We start from the raw sequence: 10,702 nt of genomic DNA, 5'->3' as shown, positions 1-10,702 counted from the left end.
AGTGATGAAGAATCTACCCTCCGCTCCATGTAAATTGTTCAAGCAGGTAATTTCTCCTCTCTGCTGAAACCACATGCCATATTTCTAAGGCAGATTGTCTAGACAGATGTGTGTGAGAGCCCACCTCCAAAGCTTTGCTTCAAATACAGGTACTCATAAATTATACCTGTATGAGCCTTTCCCTTTTCTCTACTGAAGAGCTCCAGCTTTTGGAAACTCTTGCTGTTAAGACATTTTCTAGTCCTCAGTCATTCAGTGAACTCTCTTCTGAACCCTCTACTCTTGACTTGTACATGTGAGGCCAGGACACTTTTAAATGGAGACCAGTTAGAGACTTTGTCCATAGCATCTAGAGTTCCCAGATTCGTACACACAAGGATTCCTCTAGCCCTTCAGTTGAAGCAAACATTTTCTCCTGTTGGGTTATCTGCCCTGGCCTCCCTGCAGACTCACTGCTTCTGAGGACTCCACTAACCTGTGAGGACGACCTGAAAGATTTGTCCTCTAATGAATGACTTTACTTTTGGCTGTACTGAAGCTTGTATCAAAAATTTGTTGCTTAGGTGCAGTTTGCCAAGCATGTCACATTGCTCCTACTCCGGGACATGATTTCTTCATTATTGAGTGCTCCACCATTTCATGTGACTTTGGGTCTGTCCCTGCTCACTGAGCTATCCAAGTACTTCACATCAGATAAAATACAAAAGAGGAATAGAAACAAAGAGCCTTCTGTCTCACCTGCCTCCTTAACCACAAGGCTGAATCACATTTCTTAGACTTACTTTAATTTTGTCTGCCTAGTAGAGATAACACAGAGCTATGGAGGAGGACCTCTATCTCATCTCTCCTAATTAATGAGCAAGTGCCAAATTTGCTGGGTGTGCCTGGCTACACCAGTGGCCTGTAAGCTAATGTCAGCCCAGATGACATTGTCATCTATCTCCTTGTTCCTGGAAGAGATGGGGAGTATCACTTGAACTGTTCCTGTAGGGAACCTTTCTAAATAACCACAAGAAATCTCCTCATCCTGCTGTAACATAGACTACAGAGCAACCTCTACCTCCATCTCCCCAGACCCATGCTGCAGCAGTGCAGGAGCCTTGTTTGGTGCCCCGTGACAGATGAGGGTGGAGATAGCTCTTTGCTTTAGGGGATGCTGTCTGCTCCTGTGGGTTGTGCCACCAGTATTAGGTCCCAAAGCTGATAAAAGCGAATTGCTGGTTATTTTAGAATATTGGACTCCCCCACAATTCACAGGACCCTGTCTTTGATGTTCTGCATGAAATTCAATGCCGAGGTGAATTCAGAGTGCATCGACTAGACTGAGCCTTTTGTGAGACCTTGGTGCTGGGTTTCCTAGTCTGTGGATGCCACTCAGCTGTGGGCATGAAGTAGGTACTGATAGCTCAGTGTGTGTGAGATGGTGGTGAGTGTGGGCTGCACAGAAGCCCAGGAATGCTGAGGTTTGATAGTGAGGTACCACATGTGTTTGGAAAACATCAGGCTTGGTTGCAAGTGCCTCAAATAGCTTGAGCATCCCTCCTCCTTTTTTTTCCCCTCTAGACACCAGTTTCCTCTACTGGATCTAGCCATAGTGATTTTGACTGCAGCCCTCATGTATTGTTTCCATCCACATAGGGCTCTACTTCTTCAGTTTTTCCACCATCCATTCCTCTTCAGCCTCTTTCCATCACTGCAACCTTTTCCCTCAGAGAGGTCCTACTATTTCAGATCTTTGCCAAATTTAACTGGTCATGAACACAATGAGCCAGGTTCTGATCTCATTTACTTCTGCAACCTTAATAGAGTTTCTCTGGACTTGTTCTAATGCATATGAGAACAGATCCTCTCCCATTTAATTTTCCCTACTGCATATTTGCTAAGTGCTAACTGTGTATTTGGCTCAGTACAGAATGCAGACAAAAAGACTGATGCATAATAGAGAGCTGTTACCTCCCAGATGCTGCTGCCTGGGCCATTTGCACTGAGCACTGTAGTCATGACAGTGTCTACTCCCACAGTGCTCCTACACCAGCTCCAAAATTACTGAGATAATTTTTTCTTTAAATACCCTGCTAACTTATAGGTGTCTTACTGACTTGCATGTAATAAGATTTCAATATCAACACGATGTTAATATTTAACAATTATCCACAGGAGCTTCTCACACCTTTTCCTTTGAAGATACAAAGAAGCCCAACGCCTACCTGTTTCTAAAGCCCTGTCATCAGTTTGAAGCAGATTCAGGTAATATGTTGGACCGTTATCAGTTATTGTCACCTGCAGTAGCCCATGGCACAAGACTGCCCTAAAATATGTTTTCCCTGGGAGCCTTCCAGATTTCTCCGATTGCAATCTCCTCACAAGCCAGAGAGCGCTTGTATTGTGTAAAACAAGAAGTAGAAAAACAAGAACTAAGTGGATAAGAAATAGCCCAAGTGACTTAATTTCTGTTTTAATTCAAAAAATACACCAGGCCCCTGATATTTCCCACATAGAACTCCTTTCTCTGCAGCACAAAGAGGATATATTTTAAACAGTACTGTTAATGGAATTATATGTTGCTGCTGGATAAAGGTCTGCTGTGGAGAGATAATTGTTGAGACAAAGCTGAGGTAGTATTTATTGAGATAAACATTGAGGCAAAGCCAAGATGTTTATTTTCTAAGCACCCGACCTTAATGCAGACAAAATATATAATATCATTAGCATTATTCCTAATGCGTTGGCAGTCTGAACATGCCCCACCACAAACTCTTGTTAACTCGATGGTGTCAGAATTGGGCCTCAAATGAGAAATGCACCCAGGCTGATCCAAGTGCCAATGCCAGAGGGCAGCTCTGTTGACCGTATCAGGGTTAATGCCCAAGTGTTGCCCCTCTTGACTGGTGTCTGCCCTTTTGTAGCCCAGGGACATGGCAGAAGTACTTTCTGCAGACCTGGCTGCTCACAGATGAAGCATCAGAAAGAATAGATTTCTTTGTTGTTGGTTCAATGAAAAACTAAACTAAAACATTTGCTGATACTTCAGCTTCATTTGAGGTAATAAAACCATGGGAGGTATGACCAGCCTGTCACCAGATCGTTGTTTTACAGTTTTTAAACTCAATTTTACACATACTTTTAAATAATTCATGCACGTTTGTCTCAGCATTGGTGAAGTACAGGCCCATAAAAGCACATGGGCAGCCTCAAGCAGAAGCAAGGCCATGTGGTAGAAGAGAAGGACGGACTCTGTGATACACTCGGGTGCTGTGTGCAGCTGCCCTTGCATGTTTGTGTGTGCACATGTTGTGCACAGTGACCTGCTGCATCTTACCTTCTGACTGTTTTGTGGGTTTCCTTCAGTAAACCATGAACTGAGGGAGATGGTGATCTGCAGGGCTTGCCCTAATGCACCCTCAGGACGCAGCCAGGTGACCCCTCAGGACTGACATGGAGGGGTTTGCCAGACCAGCCCTGTGGGGTATATCTAATCTTACTGGGAGCTATGAATTCATCCTAATTGTTTTCAAAACTCTTTACAATGTTTGCATATAAAAAGTTGGCAATCACAGAAATGCCAAGGGAACATAATGTGATTCATGCCTTTACAAGTGCTATGAGGTAAGTTGACCTGATTACAGAAGAGTGTATTTCTAGCTTTTCCTTCAGTTTTGGCAGATTCCCACAAGAGTTATAATTTTGATTTTAGTTCTTCACTAAAGAAGAAGTCAGATCTGACAGGTAGATATTAATTATTATTATTATTATTATTATTATTACTTGTGTTTGATAATGTTAAAAGTCTCCAATAAGATCAGCAATAGTCACTATATGCTCATATACACAACAACTGTCTTAGAGTAGCTACAGTTGTAAAAGAAAACTGGGTGGAGGGATATAATGTACAAGCAAAAACCTTGACAGTTTACGAGTGTGAGGTTATTCTCATGATTTTGTCATTAAACTACTTCTGTAACTATTTATATATTGAAAGAACAAATTCACAGGAAATATAGCACAAAAATTAAAGTTGTATGGGAATTTTTGGTAATTACCTGAGTCTTAGACCTTATGACTGCTTGTACTGTGTTATCTCCCAAGTCATCTGTGCCTGTCATGCATTTGACAATACATGTTTTGTCAAGTCAAACAGGCTTCCTTAGAAAGAAAGAGGTGACACTATTACTGCCCAAGTAGGATTCTCTGTGTTTAATGCTGAGGTAGTCAAAGCTTTTTAAGGATCTTACAAACATGATTCACATGATGTTTTTCAGAAATTAGTATTAACTTTTTTATATGAGTAAAAGCATTTACAAATGAAGACACAAAGCCAAGTTGGTTTGCTTTTGAGAAATCTCAGGATTGTTTTGCTGTCAACTGCATCAATGAATTCCAGTAGATCTGAAAAGGAAAACTGTAATTACTGGATTACTTTTTGCTATAATATTCAATATTATGGTAATGAGGGATGAATTAAACATAGTATAGGACTGAGGAACCCCTGCCTTCTAGACTCAAATTCATAGAGCCATTAATTGGGTATTTAGCAGAAGGCATGTTGGATATGTATTAGGACTCTTAAATTGTCTGACAACATATTGTCTAATCCTTTCAGCTTCCATACCCCAAAAAGTAGATGTGAATCTTGCCCTCTACTCCTGAGTTGCATAGATGGGAAAAACAAGAGTAAAACCAGTTGTCATTTTGGTGTGACCAATGCACTGTAATATAAATTGTTTTGATCTATCAGTGTTATAAAAGCTATGCTTCAAGCAGGACAAATGCGAAGATAACTTTTTCAGTCCTTCCTCAGACAACACTGATTTTTCTCATGGATAGCTGAAGATGGTGAACAGCAGAAATAACACGCTAGCTGGAAGTCTCTAGAGGGGGCAGCACTTTTCTCTTTCAAAAGTTTGTAGAGTTAAAGGATATTTGCATATACTCACTAGCCTCTGTTCACATATATGCCCTGATCTTCCACTCAGCCTCCACAGTGTGCTTTGCAGCAGTGGTGGGCGTACATGCTGTGATGTGCCCAACAGCCACCCCACGGGGGTGGGCCTTCCATAGCAGTCTCTTTTGGTGGGATACCAGCCAGCACATTTCTTTTTTTTATTGTTAGAAATACAAGGTCAAATGCAGTTGGAATGAAGTCCTGTGGTTTGTGGTGGTCTTCGGCTTATGGGAAAGTTCATTCCACAGATTCAGAGCTCTAAAAAAGTTCTTACTACAGCCCAAAATAATTTTCCTTACCACAGTGATTTCTGTATTTTAGAGGACTGTGTCTGAGAGCGCTGAGGCTGATCATAGTCTTCACTTTGCAACTTTCTGTGTTTTTTGTAGTGTCCATGAAGGGTCTCAAAGGTAAAAAGCCTCAACTATGCTTGAAATGCCATGACTGACCAGGGCAGAGAGTAGGGGACAGGTCAGATTAATTCACAGCCATCTGTGTTCTTCTACAATCTTCTGTAATATCTGGACTTTGGTATCATGACATGTAGGGTGAAGATCACCTTCCCAAATCTCAGTCATGGAGGGTGTCAGGTGGAGTTTTCCCATAGGGAGACAGTTTGGCAAATGCTCCCTGCAGAAGCTGTTCTGTGTGAATATTGTCAGTCAGGAGTTCAGAGCTGCTACCAGATTAAAGACTGACTTTAGCCTATAGTGCATTCGTACTGTGCTGCACAGGGGCTACAAACTCTTCAAAACGAAAACATTTTCCTCCATTTATCAGAAACTTTTACTGCAAGTGAACTTCAGACATCTGTTCTAATACACACAGAGACTCCTGATGTCAGAGCTGAGGTCAATAGGCATTTTGATGGTGATTTTAATAAGTGTGTGCTCTAGTACCCTTTGCATATGCTATTGGGCTGCTTCTTCATCAAGACCTGAATACAATGTTTTCTGGGTTTGAAAAAAGTGTATTAATTATGTCAAACACTGAGCCCAGCCCAAACATCAAAAGGACTTGTAGGTGCTGACCTTCCCACTGGAGGTTTGCTTGACGAAACCAGTGGTCTGTACTGTATTATACATGACCATATTCTTTGTCCATAAGTTCTGCTGGTTTGCATAGATGTAACAGACCTGAAATCATTATGGTCCCCATAATTCTTCCACACATTCCTAATTACAAAATGCATGCTTCTATTAAAAAAACACAATTTGTACTAGAGTTGTTTTCATTATTTGCATATTTTGCTCTGGTGATCATAGAATGAGGAAGATGCTTGAGTTCAAGGAGTGGGAATGGAAAGAAGGACAGATTAGAAGTTACAAGAGTTGAAGAAAATTCTGTCATGTCTTTGTCTTCAAGCAGAAGGTAAATCATTAATATTTACTAGAAGAATTCATAAGAGATTTGAATGAACTTTCACAATCTTGACAATATCAGTATTTACCAAGCAGAGGGGCAATCTCCATTTCTATCAAATTTAAGTCTACTGGCAGTAGTGTCTGTGTTTGTCACTTACCTGTTGTGAAAATCTAGGCCACAGAAGCTTTTGCTCTGTCTCTCTTAGTGGTTTGAAAAAATCACAGAATTAAACAATTAACAAAAATGACTCCAAAAGGACTCCGAGTTGTGGAAAGGTCTCAAGACTCTCCTCCACCTCATGTTTGAGCCCATTCTCCTGAGTTGCTGCTCAAGCTCTGAAGGCAATAGGAGGCTGAAATGAAGGGACTGTCTCTTTTTAGAAAATGCAATGTGTTGTAAATAGTGCTCTGCATTGTTGACACTGCTTTAAGCACTATTAGGGGTAATGATTTGGACCCATTTGTCTCTCTTTAAATGAAATTATTGGTAGCATTAGATGGTGAATTATTCTAAGCAACATCAATTGGTGAAAATGACAACATTCCAGAAGGGTTATTTAAAATATAGTGTATTGTGTAATTCTTTTTATTTGTCTGTTGCACAATCCATTTGCTGATACTTGTTTCTCTCCCTCCCTCTCTATCCCCTAGGCTATCAAACAAAGCTGCCCAACCTTACACTCATCCATCATCCTTGAGTTATTAAGAAAATAGCTGCAGAACATTTACAAGTGGATGGGATGGATTGCTGGCTACTTTTCAAGAACACAGTCAATGCTACAAAAACTTTGCAAGATGGCAAATTTTCTCATGTTTCCTGTTCCTTGCTCTGCTACGACCTGCTAGAAGGAATGGTTTCTTGAATTTTGGGGTGACTAATCTAGGTTGATGCTAAAACTGTTAATCATTCATATCTAATACCAGATTATAATTTTATCTGAGTAAAATATTTCTTTTTTTGGTAACTTTTTCTTAAAAAGGCTGTGGGATACATTGGAGGCAAGGAAGGGGTCAGAATAAGTGCAGATATCTGAGGGCTAGTGTTATATGCCTTTCACAAGGTTAGGCTTAAAAAAATCAATGCCTGAAAGTAGAGGTTAAGAGATTGCAAGTGTCTCACATGAGAAGTGTAACAAAATGAAAGTAAAATAGATCATAACTGCACGACTTTTTCTCAGTGATTAAAAGAGAGAGGTTGGGATGGAGTGGAGTTGCCATGTAATAATCTAAGAATCTGATCAGCAATTTAGGGTGTGCACAAAGACATCTATGCTCCTGCAGTATTATTTACTCCCACAGCTTGAAATGCTTGGAAACACAGTGCAGAGGTTCCATGCAGGCCTGCACTGAACCAGACATGGTGTAGCCCTGAGTGCTGTGCCAGCTGAACATGATTATTCTGCCTTGCAGTCCCTCTTGGCATATCCACACAGTACTTTGCTGTGCTGTGAGACTTACCAAATCAGCTCAGTGCTAGCTTGGGGATCTCTGCATTATGTTCTCTGCAATTTAAATGTACCCTTGGAAATTAAGCTAATTTGTTTGACTTCTAGAGGGGTAGGAGGTTGCTTCCTGACTAGCCAGCATTGCTCTAATTAGGTGGGACTATCAGAAGACCAAAACATGTCAGTCTGTACAGCGACTTTGCAGACAACAATATCTCGGCAGTCACTGAAACACTGCTCCATTTGAGCATCCTATAGGCTACTCAGTGAAAAGCTCCAGGTTCTTCTTTGCTGGTTTAGATACCTACAAATCCAGAGATCAGCAAATTTATTCCCAAGAGGGAGCAGTCAGCTGTCTGGAGCTGCCACTGGGCACAGGTCAAAGTGGGGAGAGGTTTTGGAGTCCAGAGGAGCAGCCATCAGTCAGCCTTAGTGGGAGGCAGAGAGACAAACTGATACAGATAGCTCTTTTGTTGTGGAGCCTTTTTCTCTGCCTTGCCTTTGCTCTGAGTAACCAGGCTCTGCCTTAGCAAGGCTGTTTGCTGATGGACACCACTACGCTCGTGGAGGCAGAAGAACTGAGAATGAGTCAGGACCATGAGATAATCCTGGCTGACCACAGCAAACTGGAGCCTGGGAGAGTCATGGGGCTCTCTGGCAGGAGACATGGAAACTAGGAGCCTGGGACTATGAGAGGGAGCACCTGATGGGATCAGGAATGTAATTTACACAGTTATAATGACAAAATTTATGAACTTGCATTTTTAAATTCTTCTTTTTTGTGCCAGTTCAGAAATTGGCCACAAAGTTTTGTTTATAGACAGTAGTAAATTTAGCATGTCAGAAAGCATTTAGTATCAGGAAAAGTAGCAGTTACACTACTAAAACATGACTAATTTTCAGCAGCTCCACACTGTGAGTTGCCACTCAATAACAACACTGCTTGGTGACTCCACCCTGCTTGTACAGCAATTAGCTGGCTTTTACCACTCCATGTTGTGAAGGACCTCAGCAAACACAGCACAGACTAGTCTTAGGGAGTATTTACCGAAGTTGTTGTTTGTGAAGAAATATCACAAATTGAGCCACAATTACATGAAACACAAAGGATAAATTTCAGTGATAAATTCTTCTACTCAGGAGGGAAGCTGAATGAAAAGCAATGGTTCCCCGCTGTAGCTGCACTCTTCTCCTCGCTTTTGTCATTTTGTTTCGTATCTTCCCTCTGACTTTTCTTCCTACTGTATGTTGCTGTGATGAACATCACACCTGATACCACCCAGCCTTAGCAACCCTCTGCCTTGCCTTCTGGCTCTCCTCCCTGTCTTCCTCTCAGTGACTTGTATTTTCGTTCAGAGATTCCATCTCATTAATTAAGTTTCCAGCTGCTCCACCTCCCTCCTGATGTGGCATTCAACTCTAGCTCAACACTTTTAACAAAATCCCTGGTTATCAACCTGATATTTATCAAGCACATTTATCTTCCTCTTGTTTAAGTCTCCTCCAGCACTGGCCTTATCCTTTGCTTCATTATTTGGTTCTTCCATTACTCCCAGGCCATAAATTCCCTCAAAGCTTTCTTTGTCGTTGATCTACTTCTTCAACTCTCTTTGAACTTCTGTGTTGCACCAACACCCTGAGTGCTGGCTATAACCCTGACTATAGTCTGAAGAACGTGTCCACAAGAAGCACTGAATGTTCATGCAAGTTCACCCTGATTTTGGAGACAGTTTCCAGTCTCCTGCTGGCACATCTGATGCAAAGGAAAGTCAAGTACTAGTTGTCTACTTTCAAATTGCTCTTCTACATGTTATTTTGGTTTATCCCTAAGCAAAACAATCCTGCCTTTTTCCTTACAATATTTAGGAAGTAAACCTATGTTATATATTGATTATTCTGCTCACGCTTTGATTCCTAGGGCAAATGATCTGCCCAGGTAGTCCAAGAAAAATCCCCTCCATTTAACCCTTCTGTGTTAGCACCAACCCAGAGACCAGCTTCTTAGACCTCACTTCTTTCTACTCTTTCCTTGTCAGCTTCTTTGTCAGCCAGCTTCATGCTATCATGTCCCACACTGCAACCAATGGCAAGTTTCCTGTCGAAGTTTATAAAACTGCTGTCTTACAAATAATTCCTTGTGCTTCTCCCTTTGTTGTCATTACCTTGAAAGCAGTTCCATGTACCAGTGCCTAGAAAGGCAGTGAGCTTATTCTTTTCAGAACAAGCCATGCCAGACCAGAAGAGAGCAGCACATTTTGTTTTGTCTTTTGAAATTCTTAGTATATTAAAAGGATCTCATTCTGATGCCATTTTCTCCTATTTTCAAATATTTATTTGCATTCCCACTCTCCCTATAGTTTTTCTCATCTTTCCCTTCCCTACGAGGTCCAGAGACATTATCATTGCATCCCATATGAGCCAAATTATGCCAACAGCCAGGAGGTGTGGTGGAGGCTAACTTGGGTCACACAATTTCACTCATCTAGGCCATCCAGTCCTTAGTTATTTCAGGTAATGAGTTCAAAATAAATCTTAAGCCGTTAAGACAACAATATGACTTGATTCTGGGTTGTATTTTCTGTGAACAGAATTCCTAGGAGTATTGATTTCCATTGAAGGACCACCGCCTCCCTAAGATCCTGCTTTATGGTGAACTTGCCACTGGCTGCTGCATGAGAGGAGCCCCGAAGAAAAGATACAAGGACTCCCTGAAGCAACATCTCAGCCTTGGCCATATTGATCAACATAACTGGTCTACTCTGGCCTCAAACCGGGAGGTCTGGAGACACACCATCTATAACACTGCTGCTTCCTTTGAGAAAGCACACAGGATCACTCTTGAGGAGAAAAGACAACGCAGAAAGAATCGAGCCTTGCAGAATATACCACCTAAGGAGTCTTTCTGCTGTGCCTTTTGCAATCGGACATGTCTATCTCGTATTGGCCTCATT

At 41.5% G+C, this 10,702-nt stretch overlaps 1 long non-coding RNA gene across 2 annotated transcripts in view; it reads left to right on the top strand.

Annotated features, from left to right (window-relative positions):
* LOC113969252 overlaps positions 1-10,357 on the top strand; it is a 14,180-nt gene extending 3,823 nt beyond the window's left edge. For both annotated transcript variants that reach the window (XR_003534792.1, XR_003534791.1), the window contains exons 3-5: positions 2,158-2,247; positions 6,208-6,313; positions 6,958-10,357. This is a non-coding gene — a long non-coding RNA (uncharacterized LOC113969252). The remainder of the gene's footprint in view (positions 1-2,157; positions 2,248-6,207; positions 6,314-6,957) is intronic.
* Positions 10,358-10,702: the final 345 nt, after the last annotated feature.

The sequence above is a fragment of the Neopelma chrysocephalum genome, unplaced genomic scaffold (genome assembly GCF_003984885.1).
Source record: "Neopelma chrysocephalum unplaced genomic scaffold, ASM398488v2 Primary Assembly neopelma1_71, whole genome shotgun sequence".
NCBI classification, from domain to species: Eukaryota; Metazoa; Chordata; class Aves; order Passeriformes; family Pipridae; genus Neopelma; species Neopelma chrysocephalum.
This window is presented reverse-complemented; position numbering and strand designations above follow the sequence as displayed.